Here is a 22,293-nt window from a genome sequence, read left to right as displayed (position 1 = left end):
GTGTTTGTACCCACCCTAAAATAAGTAAATAAATTAAAAAAAAATTTCTTTGAGAAATTCAAATATTGCTGAGTTTATATAAGATTTTCTATAAGGCCTTCAGCTGATTTAATGGAGCCCACTTTTGGAAGGCAATCTGCATTTTTCAAGGAATTCTTATTTATATGTTAATCATATCCAAACAATACCATCATACTTAGCCCGGCATCTGGCTGAACAGCAGGGAAATCAAGCCAGACAATTGGTTCATACATTTAGCCATCATGTCTGACATACAGAGTTCAAGTCAAGTCTGTAGTCATAAGTCTCTCCACAGGACTACATTGATGTTGGTCCAGCATCCTGGACTTTGATCTGCTATTTTTTTTCTCTCTGCTAAGTCACATCCCTTTAGAATCTGCTTGTCCCCATTGTGAGATATCCCACATTGTGACCTGGAGGATGTGTTTTCCTCCTACTTGGGTTTTTAGCTCGGTGATTGTGCTTACTGAATTCTGAAGCCTCTCACTCCCAGGGCAGTCGCTAGCCATCCTACTTCCACAGTGGGAGTGGGCCATGAAGCAAAAGGAGCGAGCTACAGGAGTGCCGTGAGCTCTGAGACCTGAGATGTGAGGTGTGCGAAGTTCTCTCTGGCCGTTTTCAGCAGTGCAGAGCTCACGTCCTAAGGAAGAAGGCGCCCATCATATTAAGTAGTGCTGGAGAAGCAGCTTGTTTTGTGGGAGCAAATAAGCCTTAATCCTGGTGGAATCTGAAGAACAGATTTTCTAAAAAGAAAAGAGAGAGAGAGAGAGAGAGAGAGAGAGAGAGAGAGAGAGAGAGAGAGAGAGAGAGAGAGCTATCAAAGGATAAAAATGCTTTTAAAATGTTGGTTATTTGGACTCAATCTGGATTTTAACTGAATTATCCTCTCCCCTATAAGACAGATGCACTACATTTCTCCAACAAAATGAGGTTTATTTCAGAATGGAAAATGATTCTTGTGTAAGAGCTATGTACTGTGATAATTGAGGGCTCGGATTTCAGGGGTCTAACTGAATTTGAAGCCCAGACTGGCCCTGTCATATATTATAAGTAGGACGTTGGGGAAGTTAATTATCCTCTTTTCAACATAGTGTCCTCAGTTCTAAAGTGTTCATAAAATAACGTCTTTTATGGTGACTTTAAAAGATCAACGGATGACTTTAAGGAAAACATTCACCAGCGTCCTGACATGTTCGAAGTAGTATTGTTATTATTCTAGCTGTCTCAGGAAGGCAAGGTAAGGCTGGCAGAGTGAAAGGGCTTGGAGAGCAATGATGTTGCCTCAAGGTAATTGAGAAACAGAGTGAGGATCAAATATAGTCTCCAAATGTGTGTCTATGGTGACCTACTTTCCAACTGAGCCCCACCGACAAAGGTTCCCAGCATCTCTCACTAATGCCATATTTTAAGGATTTTGACCTCCAGGGTTTTCTCTGCCAATATTAGTCCCCTTCTCTGCATTTCAGACTGATGCAGTGTTCTTCCAATGGTTTATGTATCTAAGATTTTGTCCCAAGCTGGTAGATCCAGTCATGAGAGATGATTGTCACATGAGGGTGCTGACGTAATTAACAGACTAATTCATTGATGGGTTTATAGCTTGACAGCATTAGTGAGAGGCCCGAAGCAAAGGAACAAGCCACCTGTGGTCCAAACTGAGGCTATGAGCCAAAATAAGTGTTTCCATTTTAAACGGTATCTCAAGCATCTATCTGGTCACAGTGATGGAAAGGCTGACCCTGGTTTAAAGTGTTTCCACCTTTGTACCAAATTATCCAACAAAACCCAGACCTCATCAATGTCAGTCACTGGGAATAAGAAAACATGGGAAATGTGGATGTTTAGAGCTTATTCACTATTTAGCATTAAGGCTTAGGAATAAAGGTAGTCTATTTTTCAAATTATTGAAAAGATGGAGTTAAGAAAATTCAATGCCAAGAGTGTGAAGTGCTTTCTTCCTGTATTATCTAATGACAGAGCAAGCCTATCTGCCTTCCCTAGGCTTGTTTCTATGTTTGAGATAAGCCTTGACATTCAAATGCAGTGTAACAGCTAACCTTGCTTAGATAAAATACTTTTTGATATATTACTGAAATTATTATCCTTTAGATTAAGTAAATGAGAAGATTTTCCTTTGTGACTTTCTTGAAGAGGCGGCTTGTATGCATTTTAATAACATCTTTATTAAAGAATAATTCATAAAGCATAAAATTCACTCAGAATGTATAATTCAATGGGTTTTAGAATTTCAATAGACATGTGCCATCATCACCACTAATTTCAGGACAATTCTGTCATCTCACAAAGAAACTTCCTGTTCATTAGCAACCACTCCCCATTTTCCTGTCCTAGCTCAAACCTAGGAAACGCTTATCTGCTGGACTTGTTATTGAGATGGAATCATACATGGTCTTTTTGACTAAATTTTTTAACTTAATATTTATCATTACAAAGCAAACCTGTGTTATAGCTCATATCAGTGTTACAATCTTACTATTGATGAATAGCAGCAATTCATTGTATTGTATCACATTTTGTCTACACGTTTATCAGTTGGCAGAAATGAGATTTTTCTGTCATTCATAGACACACTGTTTATCTATGAATAATGTTAACATGATTATCAGTGTACTTTCTATTCATGCACAGACAAATGTTCTTATTTCTCTTAGATACCAACAAGTGGACTACATGTATTTTTTTATTTGAAAAATTTAATTAAAATATAATTACATCATTTTCTCCATCTCTTTCCTCTAACTCTTCCCATGCACTCCTACAGTCCCTTTTAAATTTATGGACTCTTTTTCTTTAATTATCATTGGTGTGTGTATGTATGTGTGTAAATATATAAATGCAGCCTGGTATGTTGGTTTATGAAGCTTATGTATATGTTTTAGGGATGATCATTTGGTAATGTCATAACCATTTAGAGGGCCTCATCCCTGTGGTAGACTAATTCTCCATCTCTCAGCAGTCATTAATTGCCTGTAGTTCTTCATATAAGGATAGGGCTCCTTGAGATTTTACCCATCCATATTGGCATCTCAGTTGGTGGTGCCATTGTTCAGGTTTTATTTAGGAAGCCATACTGTTGAGATTTCATGGCTATATCTTTCCTGTCATATCTAGAAGCCAAATCACAGCAGAGCGATGTCTTTTGGCTCTTACACTCTTTCTGCCGTTACTTATGCAATATTCCCTGAGCACTAGGTGGAGGGGTTGTGTTGTAGATGTATCAGCTCAGAGGGCTAGACATCTTGTAGTCAGTTTTCTTCTGCAGTTTGATCAGTTGTGACTTCCTAAAAGATCTCGGTCTGCTACAAAGAGAAACTTCTCTGATGAGAGGTGAGAGGTACTGCCACCACTTTATCAAATGACAATACTTTCTAACTGCATTCAAAATATGTGTCCTCATGCCCACAGATGAGTACAGCTTCAGCAATGTGGTTGACTAAAGAAGACCTGCTCAAAGACAACATCAATTTACATGGCAACATGAAGGACTAAAGTCAATCAGTGGCTGCTGGGAGAGGAAGAACCAGTCTTCTGCAGGGACAAGCTCTCTGATAGAAACTGCCAAGACCATCTGAACTTGAAAGCCTTTATTGCTCAAGCTGTCTAATAAATATAATGGACTGAATAGATTAAGCAACACACAGTAACTTTTATTAGTCTTAGGACCTCATCTAGCTCAAATTTTCTCTTAAAGGTCCAATCTACAAATACCTTCCCATTGAGGATTAGGAGTTTAACATCTCATTTTCATGGAACCATAACTCAGCGGACAGTAGCCTGTATTCTCTGGGTCTTATTTCTAGGTTAAGTGGTATTGACCATGGAGAGAAAGGCAGCTGAGTATGGAGAAGGGCCAACTGCCTATTAAATCCAGAACCAGAAGGGACAGAAAAGACAGAAACACACAACCAAATCTCAAAGCAGGAGCTGGCCCACAAATCAAAGAGAGAAGTAAAGCAAAGAGATCTTTCTCAGAGGTAGAAAACCGGAAGCCCCAGCAGATGTGCACGTGGGTGTGGAAGTGATGTGTAGCAGCAGAGGCTGAAGGAGGCTCCTGAAGAGCTGTTTGATTGGGGTCAGACATAGAGTCCGGGATAATGGAAAATATTCAAGTATTTGAAGAGAAAAATGGCCAGTAGCTTCCAATGAGATCCAAGTTGTCTGGAAAGATATTAGATGGGCTGGCCATTTGCATCTGCACATATCACTTGGGCAGAGACCCAAGAACCAGTAAACTATGCTGTTTCTGAGGAGGCAGAGGGGCCTGTAACAGTGGCTTCAGATATGGGGTGGATTCTTCATGTATTCTTTTCTGTATTTTAGAAAATTCTGAGTGACTTCTTGTTTGAAGATCTGTTAGAATTCTGCACCTTATCCACAAGATCCTGAACATTTTTGAGTTGAGAGATTTAAAGTTATAATTTTATCTCATTGGTTTTACAGGTCTATTTAAATTACTTCATCTCAATTTAATCTTAGTATTTAATCTTAGTAGGTCGATTTTCAATTTTTCTTGTGGAATATAAATTTTAACCTCTGGGGTATCCTCATCCCTGATTTTAAGTTACACCACAAAAAGAATCATGGCACTAGCACAAAACACACATGCACGCATGCGTGCGCGCACACACACACGCACATATTGATCAATGGAATAGAATTGAGGACCCATATGTAAACCCACGTTATTATAGCCACCTGATTTTTAAGAGGCTAAAAATATGCACTAAAGAAATGCATCTCAACAAATGGTGCTAGTTAAACTGTACAGCTATACGTAGAAGAATGAAACTAGATCCTTATCGCTAATCTTGAACAAAACTCAACCCCAAGTGGATCAAGGACTTTAATGTATGACCTGATATCCTGAATTTAGCAGGGAAGAAAGTAGGGTATGTGCTTAAACTTATAGGTACAGGAAAGGAGTTTCTGAGTAGGACATGAGTAGCGTAAGACACCATTATTTGAGTGAACAGGCATCCTATACATCTGATAGAGATAGCATCTAGAATATATGAAAAACTCAGAAAACTAAACACCAAGAAAACAACCTAATTTAAAAATGGCACAGGGAGCAAAATAGAGAGCTCTCAAAAGACTAAATAGAAATAAAATGTTCAACAACCTTAACCATCAAGTAAGTTACTCTGAGATTTCATCTTGTCCCAATCAGAATTGTCATGATTAAAAAAAAAAAATTACAGCAGTTGCTGGTGTGGATATGGGGACACACAGTTACTCACTACCGGTGGGAGTATAGATTTGTGCAACCACTATGGAAATCAGTGTGGAGGTTCCTCAAAAGCTGGAAATAGATCTCTCACATAATCCAGCTATACCACTCATATATATACCTTAAAGCATATACCTTAAAGACTCTGTATCTTACTATAGAGATACTTGCTCTTCCAGGTTATTGCTGCTCTATTTGCAATAGCTAGAAAATGGTACATTTACACAATGGAATGTTGTTTATCTGTTAAAAATGAAATTATGACATTTTCAGGTAAATGGACGGAATTGTAAATAATTACTCTGAGGATACCCAGACACAGAAAGATAAATATCATATTTTTCTCATATATGGATGTTAGTTTTGGATCTTTAGATGTATGCTTATTTTGGAATTCACAGAGGTTAGAAACTTTTAAGGGGCTTTGTGGGGAGGGGACTCTTTCAAGGAAAGGGACAGAATACAGAGCTATGAAGTAGGAAAGCAATGGAAGACAAAGGATTAAATGGGGTGAGTGATGGAAGGAGGGCAGGATAGAGGAGGAAATATGGAGAGGGATAATGAACATTAAAGGCCTTTTGAAAAAGCCACATGGGAACCTATTATTGTAGAAGCTTCATAAACACATACATAAACATCTAAAAAAGTTTAAATGGTCTTACTCTATAATGGAGGAACAATATTCCAAATACATACTATGTGCTAGCAAATAGAAATCCTACCAGCAGGAATGGGTCACCTCTTTTTGAGTTGTTGGCCAGTGGAGTCCCATAGATACTCTGAAATATTAAAGGCTGTTGTCAATGTTCTTGGTTGTCCTCCAGCTTGATAGTAAAACCCAGTTCTGATGGTACCACATAGTTGAGAATCATATAACAGAGAGAAATGAAGCGTGTATTCACTTGGAAGCTTCATTCCTGCTAGCTGTCCTTCATAGTGCTGGAAGGTACTATGCAACTACTGAAGGAAAAAAGCAATCATCAGTCTTATCCAATTGTAACAAAAGCTATCCAAATAGGATGCGCCCATTTATGTAACAGTGGCATGAATGTTATGGAGGTAATCAACCATTTTCTGATTGGCTTTAATCCCCATTCTTGAGATGGAACCCAAACCTGACATTGTTAAAAGGGCCAAGAAGCTGTTGCTAGATGGGTCATAGGCCCTAGGGGAGAACCTAACATTATTTTTCCAAGTGAATGTAATACTAAAATTACTCATAATGACTTATTGCTATATGCACTGAACCATAGATCAGTGCATTTCTGAAGTTTAATCAGAGAAGCTTTTTTTTTTTTTTTTGCACTAGATAGTAATTAGCAGACATTCTCAATTGGTCAAGGTGCAGAGAATAAGAAATGATGGGGTATTCAACTCTTAATAGACATACCTATCCCACCCCTCTTCCCTAGGCTCAGGAATAGTCATACAAAAGAGGGTAGGGAGATTACATGATTTAGAGATGGTAGATAACTTCAAGGGAACAGTGTTATCTGCACACAACAGGGCAGTGGTACATATGAACCCAGTGATTGTGACAATATGCACAACACCTATGCAAGCTCAAGCCAAGTGCAGATACAGATGCAGGGGTGGGGATTTGAGCATGTAATCTCACTACCAGCTGAGGAGCTATTGGCATCTGAGACTGCTGAGAGAGGGAGAGTCAGTCTTCTTCAATGGGATGATCCCTGGTAAGCCCACCAGACTTCAGGGCACGCCCCACTTCCAAGAGTAGATGGGTAACACAAATTGGGATTGATAGTTTTTTTTTTTAAAGATGGAAATTCAAAGTTGGGTGGATAGGAAAGTGAGGGTGGATCTGAGAGAAGTTGAGAGGGTAATATGATCAAAATGTATGCAATTTTGCAAGAATTAATAAATATATTGCTAAAAGTTCTGAGCTTTATAAATATAACAAAGGAAGGTAATGTCTCTCAAATTTTCATAGAGGTTGACCATTTTGTATTGGATAACCAATTAGGGAAGACTAATTTTCCTCTCTCAGCAGTCATCCATTGCCTGTAGCATTTCATCTATGGGTGGGGACATGTGAGATTTCCCTCCTCTACTTTGGCACGTTAGTGGGTATTGTGATTGCTAAAATCATGCACATAGAAGCAACACTAAATTAACATAGCAGCTGATCATATCTGTGTATCTATATATTTATTCATTAATGTATGTGTAACAATAATTTTTTAAAGGCCATGAATTTGAGAGAGAACAGGGTAGGACAGGAAGTTAAGAGGGAGGAGAGAAAGGAAGGGGTAAAGATATAAATGCAACATGCATATATACAATATACAAATTAAATTAAAAATATTTTGTTAAAACATATTTTTGTAAGCCAGGCAGATATTTTTGTAAGCCAGGCAGTGGTGGCGCACACCTTTAATCCCAGCACTCTGGAGGCAGAGGCAGGTGGGTCTTTGAGTTGAAGGCCAGCTTGGTCTACAGAGTGAGTCCCAGGGCAGCAAAGGCTACCCAGAAAAACCCTGTTGTTGTTGGTTGTTCTTGTTCTTTTGGGGAGCCTGGCACCCAGCTCCCAAATAAATCACACATGGAGGCTTATTCCTAATCATGAATGCCTGACCTTGGCTTGGCTTGTTTCTAGCCAGCTTTTCTTAACTTATCTCATCTACCTGTTGTCTCTGGGCTTTTCCTTTTTCTTACTTCTGTAATCTTACTTTCACTCTTACTCTGTGGCTGGCTGTGGCTGAGTGGCTGGCCCCTTGCATCCTCCTCTCCTTGTTGTCTTGCTCCTTCTTTCTCTTTCCTCCCAGTTTTCTCCTTCTTTATATTCTCTCTGCCTGCCAGCCCCGCCTATCCTTTCTCCTGCCTTGCTATTGGCCATTCAGTTCTTTATTAGACCATCAGGTGTTTTAGACAGGCACAGTACCACAGCTTCACAGAGTTAAACAAATGCAACATAAACAAAAGTAACACACCTTAAAATAATATTCTACAACATTCTGTCTTGAAAAACATTGTAAAGGCTTTAAAAGAAAATAAAAATATCAAAAGAATGAGGTAGAGAGGAAAAGAGAAGGAGGAAAAATGGAGAGAGAGAGAGAGAGAGAGAGAGAGAGAGAGAGAGAGAGAGAGAGAGCTTTGAAAGATAGAAAAGGTAGTAAAAATGGATGTAAATAAAGCAGAATCTTGTTCACGACAGTTTCTACAGTGAGCCATGGTTTATCTTCTTTTATGTTTACACCATGGGATACCATGTACTGAACTAAGACGAGGAGGTGAACTAAAACTGAATCAGTGTCATTATTATTTTTTCTGAACAAATAGGCTCAAGTTGAGAATTGTATATCAATAACCCTCTGTCATATCACAACACACTGGGTTATTCACAATAAATCTCAATGATGATTAGCATAAAACATCTTGCATACAGGTGTGTTTTTATGAAACAGTAAAACCACAACAAATCTTAAAAGTTACTCTAGGTTGAGTATTTCTTATTTGAATTTCTTAGGACCAGAAGTATTTTAGTTTAGTTTGGACCTATTAATATTTAAATATGCATAGTGAGTTATACTGGGAATGGGACCTAAGTCTAAATATGAAATTCATTGTTTCATAAGGTCTCATTGATGCTTTATATACAAACCCCAAAGGTGGCTTCATACAGTATTTTTAGTGCTTGTGTGATGTGGCTCATCACAACGGGTCAGGTGTGGAAGATTCCTCTCAGGGCATTATGTTTGTATTTGAAATGTTTCCAATTTGGGGGCCTTTTTTCAGCATTCCTCTAGGGTCTTCCGCATGCTAGACAAGCACTCTGAGTGTTTTCAATTCATTTTTTTGGATGAGGGATTTTCTGCTTGTATTCACTAAAAACACTTTGCCCAACACAAAACCATGCAATGGAGGCATATTCTCTGTATAAGACAATTTGCTACTGGACGCAAGTAGAAGAGAAAAGTGCCAGGTGCATAGTAGCTGAAAATAATATTCTGGAACGAGAATAGGAGGACTGGGGGAAGGCCAATTCCATAGATGTTACAGGGAGGCTGAAAAGCAGGCAGAAAAGCAGGCAAGAGTGGTGGAATAAAAGGCCAGAGGAGAGGCAGGACATAGCAGACACCAAGGTCAGGATGATAAGTTCACAGCACAGAGCCGCATGGCAAGACTTAAAGAGTGTGGTAGTGACTGTGGGACTGTGGACAAGGAGCCAGGAAAGACACGAAAGAGTGCTCAGTAAACTGCAGAATGTCCAAGATGTAAAAGGATCTAGAAGAGCCTTTTTAAATCAGCACCAATGGGATTGGAGTCCTTGAAAGGATCCGAGTCAGGTGGGATGGGGTGAGAGCAAGCTGATTTCTTCTGTGATTTGCCCCATCTATGACGTCCGTAGGATGGGAGACACACTGAGAGAAGACCAATCATGAAAGAAACAAATTTGAAATAAAAACAAAACAAAACAAAACAAAACAGTAAGGCATGGGAATGCTCCATTTGGACTAGTTTTTCTTTCTTAATGGGGAAACGTATGAACACACAGAGATGAAAAATAAGGCTGGAGGGAGGCTGATGTGAGAGCAGGTTAGCAACAGCGTGAGCCTTCAGGTGGCTGAGTATAAAGCTACGAGCCCAAGTATATCAGTCGGCATTAGAAAGAAAGGAGAAGACAGGCCGTGTTTACTCTCCTCAGGTAGCTTCTCCTCCAGCCTAAATACTTGAAGTACTGTCATTTGAGTGTCTGTGCAGACCCATGTAAACATTTGGGTGTCCTGCGTACTCTTCAAAGCCATTTGCATGCTGGCATTTGAGTTTCCTGAGATGACCAACCTAAAGGATACTTGGAGAGCTCTGGAGTTAACAGTGAGTGGTTGGTTTAAGGAGGTAGAGAGTGGGGAGGGAGGGAGGGAAAAAGAGAAAGGAGAGAGAGAATATGCTGTGGATGGCCCTGAGATCAGGACAAAATCTTCTCCACTAGTCACACTGTGTTCAAAGTTCCTGCAGCCCACTCTGCGGGCACAAGAACATGGGGAGTTACTGATGTAGTAGTATAAAGCCAGGCCTGTAGAACTCTTTTGATGATGCTGTGAGAAGCCTGGGGGTGCTCGCTGTGAGGGAGGAAGTAGGCATAGTTCACTTCCTGGTGCCCACAGAGCTTTGCTAACTTAAGAGGTCATGAGCTGTGGACCAAAGGCAGAGCTGTGTTGTTGGAATGAAATCCATAGTAAGACATTTTGTGTGTCCTTTGTAGTACCTGGCACAGTACATACTGATAAAAGTATGGGTGTATAGAAGCTTATTCACGCTTACCTCTAACAAATAGTGATGATGGCTATGGTGAGCACTTGTCCAGCAGCCCACAGATGACAACAGAGAACCAGAAAGTCCTGGCATCTTGTCTCTCTGGCTGCACAGTGGTAGCACCAGTATACTGTGCATAGGAGTTTCTGGGTAGCATAAGCAGCCTCCAAGGGACTACCAGAGCAAGATGAGGGCTCAACCCCAGGCTGGTGCTTTTGTGACTTCTGCCTAGTGTTAGCACCAAGAATCAGTCATGGGGCTTATATTAGTCAGGGTTCATTGGAGGAAGAGAACAGAGAGAATGAATATAATCTCTAATAAATTATATATATGCAACTCTAACAAATCACATATATGTATACATATATTGTCCAGCTAGTCCAGCAATGGCTTTCTCCTGACCGAAAGTCCAAGAATCTAGTAGTTGTTCAGTCCACAAGGCTGGTTGTCTCAATATACATCAGAATCCCAAAGAAGTAGGTTCTAATACCAGTGAAGGAAGAATGAGTGCCAGCAGGCAAAGAGAGGGAGACACTGAGCTTGGCATTGGTTTTTGAAACCCTAAAGCCTACCCCCAGTGACACACCTCCTCCAAGAAGGCCCACTCCAAGGACACAACTCTTAATTCTTCTAAGCAAGCAGTTAGCTGGAGACTAAGCACGTGATATATGAGACGATTGGGGAGGGGGGGCAACATTCTGATTCAAACCACTACAGGGCCACAGTGTGATCATCTGTAAAATGCTGATACTAACTCCCTTAGAGGTTTGCTGTGAGGAAGAAATGATAGAGAAATTGTGAAGTACTTAACACAGCATGTGGAAAATTTCTGGCTACAGACAACAGCCTTGTTTTCCCATACCCTCAGCCAGAACACCATGAAACAAAATGTACAGTGTTTACAGAGTCCAGTCTAGCTCCATAGGTGAACGCACTGTGTGGTTATGACAGTCCTCTGACTTAAAGAATATGATTGATCGTGACGATAAACTCCAGTGCTGTTGGCCTGGATCAATACACATCAGGAGTAATGATGCATTGACTTCTGGGTAATGAGAGAAAGTTATGGTGTTGTGACTATATTATGGCTTCTTGGACTCTTTATTGCTTTCTCCGTGCATTAATATAATAAGAAGCATGAATCATTTGCTTCTGAGCTGCAAGAAGCCAGAGGCTGGGGTGTTGATCATTTTATGTCAGGAAGTCATTTCTGAAAGAAAAACAACCAGGACAGTGCAATGGCATTTACTGACAAGTGCTTTAAATTTGCAGCTTCCCACATGGGGGATTTATCTCTGGGATCGTTGGGCTCCCGTTTGGGAAGAACACACGTGTTAGAAAGAAGGCACACAGCCAGTCTAAAGTGAGAAGTAAAGGCCAAGTTTACAAGAGTGGATTATTCCATAAAATGTTTCCCTTGTGTGCCTACTATGTGCTAGACTTTGTCTTGACGTTAGAGAATAAATATTCATGGTATAGATCCTATATGTCATTAAGACCATCATGTTGCAGTAGCATATTGAGTCAAGTGCATGAATACTTGGGGAACAACATGAAAAAATAGCAACTTTAGTGACAGATCAGTTAGAATATTCCCAGAGCTCAGAGGCATAGGTCTTAACGTAGGCTTAAAGAACAGTATGTGTCCCTTGGATTTTTCCATACCTCAGATTATTAATGCTTAAGTGGCAAATAGAAATTGTATATCTATTCTATTTATGACACATAACATATAATTTTGATGTATGTACACATTCTGAAATACTTGAATCAGATTAATTTTATCCACTATCTCATATATTTATTTTTCTAATAAAAATATTCTTCTCTTCTGGCTATTTTTAAAGATATATATGTAAATATACATACATATAGTCATAATGCAATATAATAATATCCAGAACTTATTCCACTCAGTCAACTGCTGTATTCTCTACTTCTATGGAATTTGGATTTTTCAAATTCTATAAATAGAGATTATACATTAATTTTTTTGTGTGTTCTACTTTTGACTTATAATAATGTCCTACAGATTCCTTTATGCTGTAGAAAGAATGATGAAATTTCCTCTTTTATTTAAAGCTGACAGTATTCCATTGGGGCCCTTGCTCCCTCTTTAGTCAAGTTATTATAATTTTTGATATTGAGTTGTATGAGTGTTTTATGTATTTAAATAGTTATTAAACCCTTATCAGATGCATATTTTATAAATATTTTTCCTAATCTTTCCTACTAAACCTAATACTTAGGCTGCCTTTTAATTTTGCTTATTAATGGTGCTAAAACCACTGTTTGTTTTTACAATACTAACATATTTTCATCAATGAACAGGCTTTCTTCAAGTTCAGTGGGTTGTGGTTAACACAGAAACTCAACAACTGATCTCAATGTAGAGAATAAGAGTCTGTGGAAGGCTCATCCACAGATGGGATATCTATATCACACCAACTCAAGACTCAAGGTACCAGAGTGGAAGAGAAGATGTAAATTTTAATAGTCAGAAGCTGGAGACCAGAATTAAACAGTGTCTTCTGAACATTACAGGACCAGTGGATTAATAAACTGTAAGCAACTGTGGTTGTCTTTCAAGATCTTCAGAAGTTCAGAGTAGTCAGCATTCTAGTATGGAGTGGGAAGAGATTGATGGGCCCTTACCCTTAATTAAGAAACTATAGATAGTCAATAGTTTCGGGAAAGGAGAGTCAGTTTTCTTTAAGGGTGTGACCCTTGGCAGTCAACCATGACCCAGTAGGTGGCTCTATTCCAGCAGTGCTCAACCTTCTTAATGCTGTTACCCATTAACACAGTTCCTCATGTTGTGGTGACCCCAACCATAAAATTATTTCATTGCTACTTCATAACTATAATTTTGCTAGTGAGTCATAATGGAAATATCTGATATGTGACCCCCCAAAGGGTATCTACCCACATGTTGAGAACTACCGCTATACCTAGGGAATATATGTACAATACAACTTGGAGTTGATGGATTATTGAGAGAGAGAGAGAGAGAGAGAGAGAGAGAGAGAGAGAGAGAGAGAGAGAGAGAATTAAGTTGGGTTAAGGAGGTAAGGGCCCTAAAGGAATTAGGGGGAGAAAACTCAGGAAAAATACATTGTGTGAAGTTCTCAAAGTATTAGAAAAATATTTAAAAGCAAATATTATAAATAAATAAAGCTAAAAATTCTTATAGAGATAAAGATCTTCATGATTTCATGTGGCAATGGTAATAGTTTTTATCAATGGCCAACTGGAACCTTGGATTTCAAGAGTTTATTATGGGATGGAGTTAGGAAGAGCTCTGTGTACACTGTTGAGTGTAGCCTTGGTAGAAATCCCCTGCATGAACAGAAGTTTTCTTCTGAAGAAAATTCCTACTTTTGATTTCTAAATTCCACTTCTGGATGTCTCTTTACTGCTCTGTCAGTCCTCGGGGGTGGGGGGTGGGGAGAGCGAGTCCTCTGGAAAGTCCTAAAAGTCATATAGTGATCCTTCTTCTCTAAATAAGGTCTTTCATTCTGTCTCTTTGTGTTGATTTGGACTTTCATGTTGAATCATCTATTTTCCCATGCTCCTTCTAATTAATTTGCTAGGCTAAATTAGTGCCAAATAAATAATGAGTTTCCAAATTAGCTGACACCATAATAGAACAGAGATTTAATTAATTTACTAGCAAGGGCCTCTACAGACAATTGTATGTTCATAGCATAAAATGATGGTATTTATTAATGTTGAAACTTATTTTAACAGGTTGCTTTAATAACCAGACTTTAATATGGAAATCCTCTCATTTCCATTGAAATAGTAGGCTTCAAGTCATGCAAAGAATGCATTGACAGTACATTGAATTTCCTATAAAATATTTGATTCAATTTATTTAGCATGCATGTATTGCCTAAGGATTCTCAGTAGTTTTCAGGAATTCTTTATTGATACCTTAGTGCTATAATCATACACAAAAAGCTCGAGAATCTTCCATTCATTGGATTGTCAGGTTGAAAGCTTTCTTCCATACCAGGCTAAGTGAATGTCAAGTACTATGTCATAATTCAGTGCTATGTCAGTCTCTTCTATGTCCCTAAATGGATATTTACATATTAGTGATTTCCATAGGCCCCTAGGTGGTGGGGACTTCCCAATACCTTGGTAACACATCCTTTGGTAAATATGTACCAGGAGCTCTATTTTCCTTCTGTCTAAAATATAGATATTGCAGGAATATTTTCTTTTATATCTTTTATATTAAGTCCACTGAATTTATTTAGAGGATCAATCAGATTATGGTCATGAAAATACCAGATTCCATACAAAGAATTAAAACCAAAGTAAACTTGGATAAACTACCAAACTCCTTGAGTAAAGTACACAATAAGGATCTTATGCTTTATTCATGTATTAATATATTTTTGTTTATTTATTGTTCTTGTTTGTTTTTATATCCCAGCCACAGTTCTCCTCCCTCCTCTCCTTCAAGTCAATCTCCCATCCCCTTTTCCCCCTCTCCCATTCACTCTTCTTCCTCTGTTTCTCTTCAGAAACAGGTAGGCCTCCCATGGATATCAGCCAGCTATAGTACATCAAGTTGCAGCGAGACTAGGTACCTCTTCTCCTATTAAGGCTGGATGAGGGAATCTAGTGGGAGGAAAAGGTCCCAAAAGCAGGCAACAAAGTCAGAGACAGGCCCTGCTCCCACTGTTGGGAGTCCCACAAGAAGATCAAGCTACACAACTGTAACATATGTGCAGAGGGCCTAGCTCAGTCCCAAGCAGGCTCCCTGGTTGTCAGTTCAGGTTCTGTGAGCTCCCATAAACTCAGGTTAGATGATTCTATAGGTTTGCTTGGGGTGCTCTTGACTCTTCTGGCTCCTACCATCCTTCCTTTCCATCTTCTGCAGGATTCCTGGAGCTCAGCCTAATGTTTGGCTGTGGATCTCTGCATTTGTTTCCATCAGTTACTGGGAGAAGCTGCTCTGATGACAGATGGGCTAGGCACCAGTCTATGAGTATGGCAGAATATTGTTAGGAATGATTTTGTTGACTTTTTTTTCTTGCCAGTTGTGTTTGGTTCTATCATAGGTCTCTGGGCTATCCCACCTCTGGATCCTGGCCCTTAGGGGCGAGCTCTCTCTCATGGTATTAGTCTCAAGGTGAGCTAGTCATTGATTGGTCACTCCCACAATTTTTGCGCCACCTTTACTCCAGCATATCTTGTAGGCAGAACAAACTGTAGGTCGAGGGTTTTGTGGCTGCATTGGTTTACAAGTCCCTCCACAGGAAGTCTTGAGTAGTTACAGAAAATGGCCAGTTCAGGTTTCTGTATGCTAGGAGTCTTAGCTATAGTTGCCTCACAGATTTCTGGGAGTTCCCATTGCATTAGGTTTCTAGTTTGTCCCAGAGATGCCCCCCCCATTCCAATTGTCTCTCCCAGTAGTTTCCCCCTTTATCCTCCCTCCACCTAATCCCTCCTGCTCCCATCCCACCCCCTCATCTAGATCCCTGCCCCCAATGGTAAAGTCTGTTCTATTTCCCCTTCACAATGAGATTCATGTGTCTCCCCTTGTGCCCTCCTTGTTATTTAGCTTCTCTAGGTCTGTGGATTGTAGCATGATTATCCTTTACCATATGGCTAATATTCACTTATGAGTGAGTACATACCATGTTTGTCTTTCTGGATCTTGGTTACCTCACTCAGAATGATTTTTTCTAGTTCCATCTATTGCAAGTTTCATAATGTCATTTTTTTTTTTTAGCAGCAGAGTAATACTTCATTTTGTAAATGTACCACATTTTCTTTATTCATTCTTCGGTTGAGGGACATCTAGTTTGTTTCCAGGTTCTGGCTATTATGAGTAAGGCTGCTATGATCATAGTTGAACAAATGTCCTTGTGACATGGTTGAGTGTCCTTTGGGTATATGTCCAGGAGTTGAATAGCTGGGTCTTGAGGTAGATTCATTCCTAATTTTCTGAGAAACCACCATATTGATTTCCAAAGTGGTTATGCAAGTTTGCACTCCCAACAGAAGTGGAGGAGTGTTCCCTTTGCTATACATCCTCAATAGCATGAGCTGTCACTCATGTTTTTGATCTTAGCCATTCTGACAGGTAGAAGATGAAATCTCAGAGTGTTTTTGATTTTCATTTCCCTGATGCCTAAGTATGTTAAACATTTCTTTAAGTGATTCTTGGCCATTTGAAATTTCTCTATTGAGAAATCTCTATTTAGATCTGTACCCCATTTTTTAATTGGATTATTTAGTTTTTTGATGTGGAGTTCTTGAGTTCTTTATATATTTTCAATATCAGCCCTCTATCAGATGTAGGGTTGGTGATGATCTTTGCCCATTCTGTAGGCTGTCCTTTTGTCCTTTTGACAGTGCCCTTTGCTTTACAGAAGTTTTTCAGTTCCATGAGGTCCCATTTGTTAATCGTCGATCTTAGTGTCTATGCAATGGGTGTTCTGTTCAGGCAGTTGTCTCCTGTGCCAATACACTCAAGGCTATTTCCACTTTCTCTTCTATCACTTTCAGTGTATCTGGATTTATGTTCAGGTCTTCAATTCACTTGGTCCTGAGTTTTGTGCAGGGTGATAGATATGGATCTATTTGCAATCTTCTACATGCTGACATCCAGTTCGACCAGCACCATTTGTTGAAGATGCTTTCTTTTTTCCCAGTGTTCATTTCTGGCCTCTCTCTATATAAAATAAATCAGGTGTCCATACATGGGAGGAGTTATGTCTGGCCCTTAAATTAGATTCCATTGTTCAGTATGTCTGGGTTTTTTTTGGCCAATACCACCTGGTTTTTTTTACTACAGTTCTGTAGTACAGCTTGAAATCAGGAGTGGTGATACCTCTAGAGGTTCTTTTAATATACAGGAGTGTTTTAGCAATATTGGGTTTCTTGTTTTTCCATATAAAGTTGAGTATTGTTCTTTCAAGGACTGTAAAGAATTGTGATGGAATTTGGATAGGGATTTCCTTAAATATATAGACTGCTTTTGGTAAGATGGCCATTTTTACTATGTTAATCCTCCCGATCCATGAGCATGGCAGATTTTTCTATCTTCTAACATCTTCTCCAATTTCTTTTTTCAAAGACATGAAGTTCACGCCTTACAGGTCTTTCATTTGCTTGGTTAGAATTACATCAAGAGATTTTATATTATTTGTAGCTATTGTGAAGGGTGTTGTCTCCCTGATTTCTTTTTTAGCCTGTTTATTGATTGTATATAGAAGGGCTAATGATTTTTTTAAATTTTATAATTAATTTAATTTTACATATCAGCCACAGATTCCCCTGTCCTCCCTCCTTTACCCGCCCTCCCTCCAATACAACCCCCATTCCCACCTTCTCCAAGGCAAGGACTCCCCTGGGGATTCAGTTCAGCCTGGTAGATTCAGTTGAGGCAGGTCCAGTCCCCTTCTCCCTTCACCTAGGCTGAGCAAAGTGTCCCAGCATAGGCCCTAGGTTCCAAAAAGCCAGCTCATGCACTAAGGACAGGTCCTGGTCCTACTGCCTGGGGGCCTCCTAAGTAGTTCAAGCTAATCGACTGTCTCACTTATCCAGAGGGCCTGATCCAGTTCCATGGGGGCGCCTCAGCTATTGGTTCATAGTTCATGTGTTTACACTAGTTTGGCTATTTGTCCCTGTGCTTTTTCCACTCATGGTCTTGATATCTCTTGCTCGTATAATCCCTCTTCTCTGTCGATTGGACTCCTGGAGCTCCACCTGGGGCCTGGCCGTGGATCTCTGCATATGCTTCCATCAGTCACTCGATGAGAGTTCTATCACAACAGTTAGGGTGTTCGGCCATCTGATCACCAGAGTAGGTCAGCTCAGGCTTTCTCTCGACCATTGTCAGTAGTCTATTGTGGAGGTATCTTTGTGGATTTCGGGGACCTCTCTAGCACTTTGCCTCTTCCTATTCCCATGGGGTCTTCATTTATCATGGTATCTCTTTCCTTGCTCTCCCTCTCTGTTCTTTATCCAGCTGGGATCTCCCCTGCCCTTCATTACCCCCTTCACATCCAGTTTGCTCATGTAGATCTAATCCATTTCTCTGTCATTGGGCGATCCCTGTGTCTTTCTTAGGGTCCTCTTTACTAAGTAGCCTCCCTGGAGTTGTGAGTAGCAGTCTACTCATTCTTTGCTTTACATCTAATATCCACCTGTGAGTGAGTACATACCATGTTTGTCTTTCTGAGTCTGGGTTACCTCACTCAGGATGATTTTTTTTCTAGATCCATCCATTTGCCTGCAAACCTCAAGATGTCATTGTTTTTCTCTGCTGAGTAGTACTCCATTGTGTATATGAACCACATTTTCTTTATCCATTCTTCAGTTGAACCAGGTTGTTTCCAGGTTCTGGCTATTACAAATAATGCTGATATGGACATAGCTGAGCATGTACCCTTGTGATATGACTGAGCATTCCTTGGGTATATGCCCAAGAGTGGTATAGCTGGATCTTGTGGGGAGATTGATTCCCAATTTTCTAAGAAAGTGCCATATTGATTTCCAAAGTGGCTGTACAAGCTTGCATTCCCACCAACAGTGTAGGAGAGTTCCCCTTGTTCCACATCCTCTCCAACATAAGCTGTCTTCAGTGTTTTTGATCTTAGCCATTCTGACAGGCATAAGGTGGTATCTCAGAGTCGTTTTGATTTGCATTTCCCTGATGACTAAGGATGTTGAGCAATTCCTTAAATGTCTTTCAGCCATTTGAGCTTCCTCTGTTGAGAATTCTCTGTTTAGCTCTATAGCCCATTTCTTTTTTTGTTTTGTTTTGTTTTGTTTTGTTTTGTTTTGTTTTGCTTTTCGAGACAGGGTTTCTCTGTGTAGCTTTGCGCCTCTCCTGGAACTCACTTGGTAGCCCAGGCTGGCCTCGAACTCACAGAGATCTGCCTGGCTCTGCCTCCCGAGTGCTGGGATTAAAGGCGTGTGCCACCACCACCCGGCTTATAGCCCATTTCTTAATTGGACTGTTGGGCATTTTGATGTCTAATTTCTTGACTTCTTTATATATTCTGGATATCAGCCCTCTGTCAGATGTGGGGTTGGTGAAGATCTTTTCCCATTCTGTAGGCTGTCGCTTTGCCTTGTTGACCGTGTCCTTTGCTCTACAAAAGCTTCTCAGTTTCAAGTGGTCCCATTGATTAATTGTTTCTCTCAGTGTCTGTACTACTGGTGTTATATTTAGGAAGTGATCTCTGGTGCCAATGCATTCAAGACTACTTCCTACTTTCTCTTCTATCAGGTTCAGAGTAACTGGATTTATGTTGAGGTCTTTGATCCACTTGGACTTAAGTTTTGTGCACAGTGACAGATATGGATCTATTTGCAGTCTTCTACATGTTGACATCCAGTTATGCCAACACCATTTGTTGAAGATGCTTTCTTTTTTCCATTGCACACTTTTGGCTTCTTTGTCAAAAATTATATGTTCATAGGTGTGCGGATTAATGTCAGTGTCTTCAATTTGATTCCATTAGTTCACATGTTGGTTTTTAGGTCAGGACCAAGCTGTTTTTATTATTGTAGCTCTATAGTAGAGCTTGAAGTCAGGGATTGTGATGCCTCCAGAGGTTCTTTTGGCTATCCTGGGTTTTTTGTTTTTCCATATGAAGTTGAGTATTATTCTTCCCAGGTCTTTGAAGAATTGTGTTGGTATTTTGATGGGGATTGTATTGAATCTGTAGCTTTTGGTAAGATTGCCATTTTTACTATGTTAACCTGCCTATCCATGAGCATGGGAGATACTTTCATTTTCTGACATCTTCTTCAATTTCTTTTTTCAGCGACTTAAAGTTCTTGTCATACAGATCCTTTGCTTGCTTAGTTAGAGTTACCCCAAGGTATTTTATATCATTTGTGGCTATTGTAAAGGGTGATGTATCTCTGATTTCCTTCTCATCTTGTTTGTCAATAGTGTATAGGAGGGCTACTGATTTTTTTTTTGAGTTAATCTTGTATCCTGCTACATTGCTGAAGGTGTTTATAAGCTGTATGAGTTCCTTGGTTGAATTTTTGGGGTCACTTATGTATACTATCAGGTCATCTGCAAATAGCGAAAGCTTGACTTCTTCCTTTCCAATTTGTATTCCCTTGATCTCCTTATGTTGTCTTATTGCTCTGGCTAGAACTTCAAGTACTATATTGAATAAGTATGGGGAGAGCGGACAGCCTTGCCTTGTTCCTGATTTTAGCAGAATCGCTTTGAGTTTCTCTCCATTTACTTTGATGTTGGTTCTTGGCTTGCTGTAAATTGCCTTTATTATGTTTAGGTATGTTCCCTGTATTCCTGATCTCTCCAAGACCTTTATCATGAAGGGGTGTTGGATTTTGTCAAATGCCTTTTCAGCATCTAGTGAGATGATCATGTGGTTTTTTTCTTTCAGTTTGTTTATATGGTATATTACATTGACGGACTTTCGTATGTTGAACCACCCTTGCATCCCTGCTTGATCAGGGTGGATAATTGTTTTGATGTGTTCTTGGAGTCTGTTTGCCAGTATTTTTTTATTGAGTATTTTTGCATCAATGTTTATGAGGGAGATTGGTCTGTAGTTCTCTTTCTTTGTTGCATCTTTGTTTGACTTGGGAATCAGGGTAATTGTAGCCTCATAGAAGGAGTTTGGTAATGTTCCTTCTGTTTCTATTGTGTGGAACAATTTAAAGAGTATTGGTATTAACTATTCTTTGAAGATCTGGTAGAATTCTGCCCGGCAACCATCTGGCCCTGGCTTTTTTTGGTTGGGAGACTTTTAATGACTGATTCGACTTCCTTAGGGGTTATTGGACTATTTAAATATTTTATCTGGTCTTGATTTAACTTAGGTATGTGGTACCTATCCAGAAAATTATCCATTTATTTTAGATTTTCCAGTTTTGTGGAGTAGAGGTTTTTGAAGTATGACCTGATAATTCTCTGGATTTCCTCAGTATTAGTGGTTATGTCTCCCTTCTCATTTCTGATTTTGCTAATTTGGATGTTCTCTTTCTGTCTTTTGGTTAGTTTGGATAAGGGCTTGTCTATCTTGTTGATTTTCTCAAAGAACCAACTCTTTGTTTCATTAATTCTTTGTATTGTTCTCTTTGTTTCTATTTTTTTTTAAATTTCAGCTCTCAATTTGATTATTTCCTGGCATCTATTCCTCCTGGGTGACTTTGCTTCTTCTTGTTCTAGAGCTTTCAGGTGTGCTGTTAAGTCACTAGTGTGAGATTTCTCCTATTGCTTTATGTGGGCATTTAGTGCTATGAATTTTCCTCTTAGCACTGCTTTCAAAGTGTCCCATAAGTTTGTTTATGTGGTATATTAATTTTCATTGAACTCTAGGAAGTCTTTAATTTCTTACTTTATTTCTTTCTTGACCCAGTGGTGATTCAGCTGAACATCATTCAGTTTCCATGAGATTATAGGCTTTCTGTAGTTTTTGTTGTTGCTGAAATCTAACTTTAAACCATGGTGGTCTGACAGAACACAGGAAGTTATTCCAATTTTTTTGTATCTATTGAGATTTGCTTTGTGGCCAAGTAAGTGGTCGATTATAGAGAAGGTTCCATGGGGTGCTGAGAAGAAGGTATATTCTTTTTTGTTAGGATGGAATGTTCTGTAGATATCGATTAAGTCCATTTGAGTCATGACATCAATTAAGTCCTTTATTTCTCTGTTAAGTTTCGATTTGGGAGATCTGACCAGTGGTGAAAGTGGGGTGTTGAAGTCTCCAACTATTAATGTATGGGGT

At 39.4% G+C, this 22,293-nt stretch overlaps 1 long non-coding RNA gene across 1 annotated transcript; it reads left to right on the top strand.

Annotated features, from left to right (window-relative positions):
* Positions 1 to 547: 547 nt before the first annotated feature.
* On the top strand, positions 548 to 3,686 carry LOC131904661 (uncharacterized). The gene is made up of 2 exons (XR_009377793.1): positions 548 to 613; positions 3,448 to 3,686. It is a non-coding gene; the product is annotated as an uncharacterized LOC131904661 (long non-coding RNA).
* The last annotated feature ends 18,607 nt before the right edge of the window (positions 3,687 to 22,293 follow it).

The sequence above is a fragment of the Peromyscus eremicus genome, chromosome 2 (assembly GCF_949786415.1).
Source record: "Peromyscus eremicus chromosome 2, PerEre_H2_v1, whole genome shotgun sequence".
Classification (NCBI taxonomy): domain Eukaryota; kingdom Metazoa; phylum Chordata; class Mammalia; order Rodentia; family Cricetidae; genus Peromyscus; species Peromyscus eremicus.
This window is presented reverse-complemented; position numbering and strand designations above follow the sequence as displayed.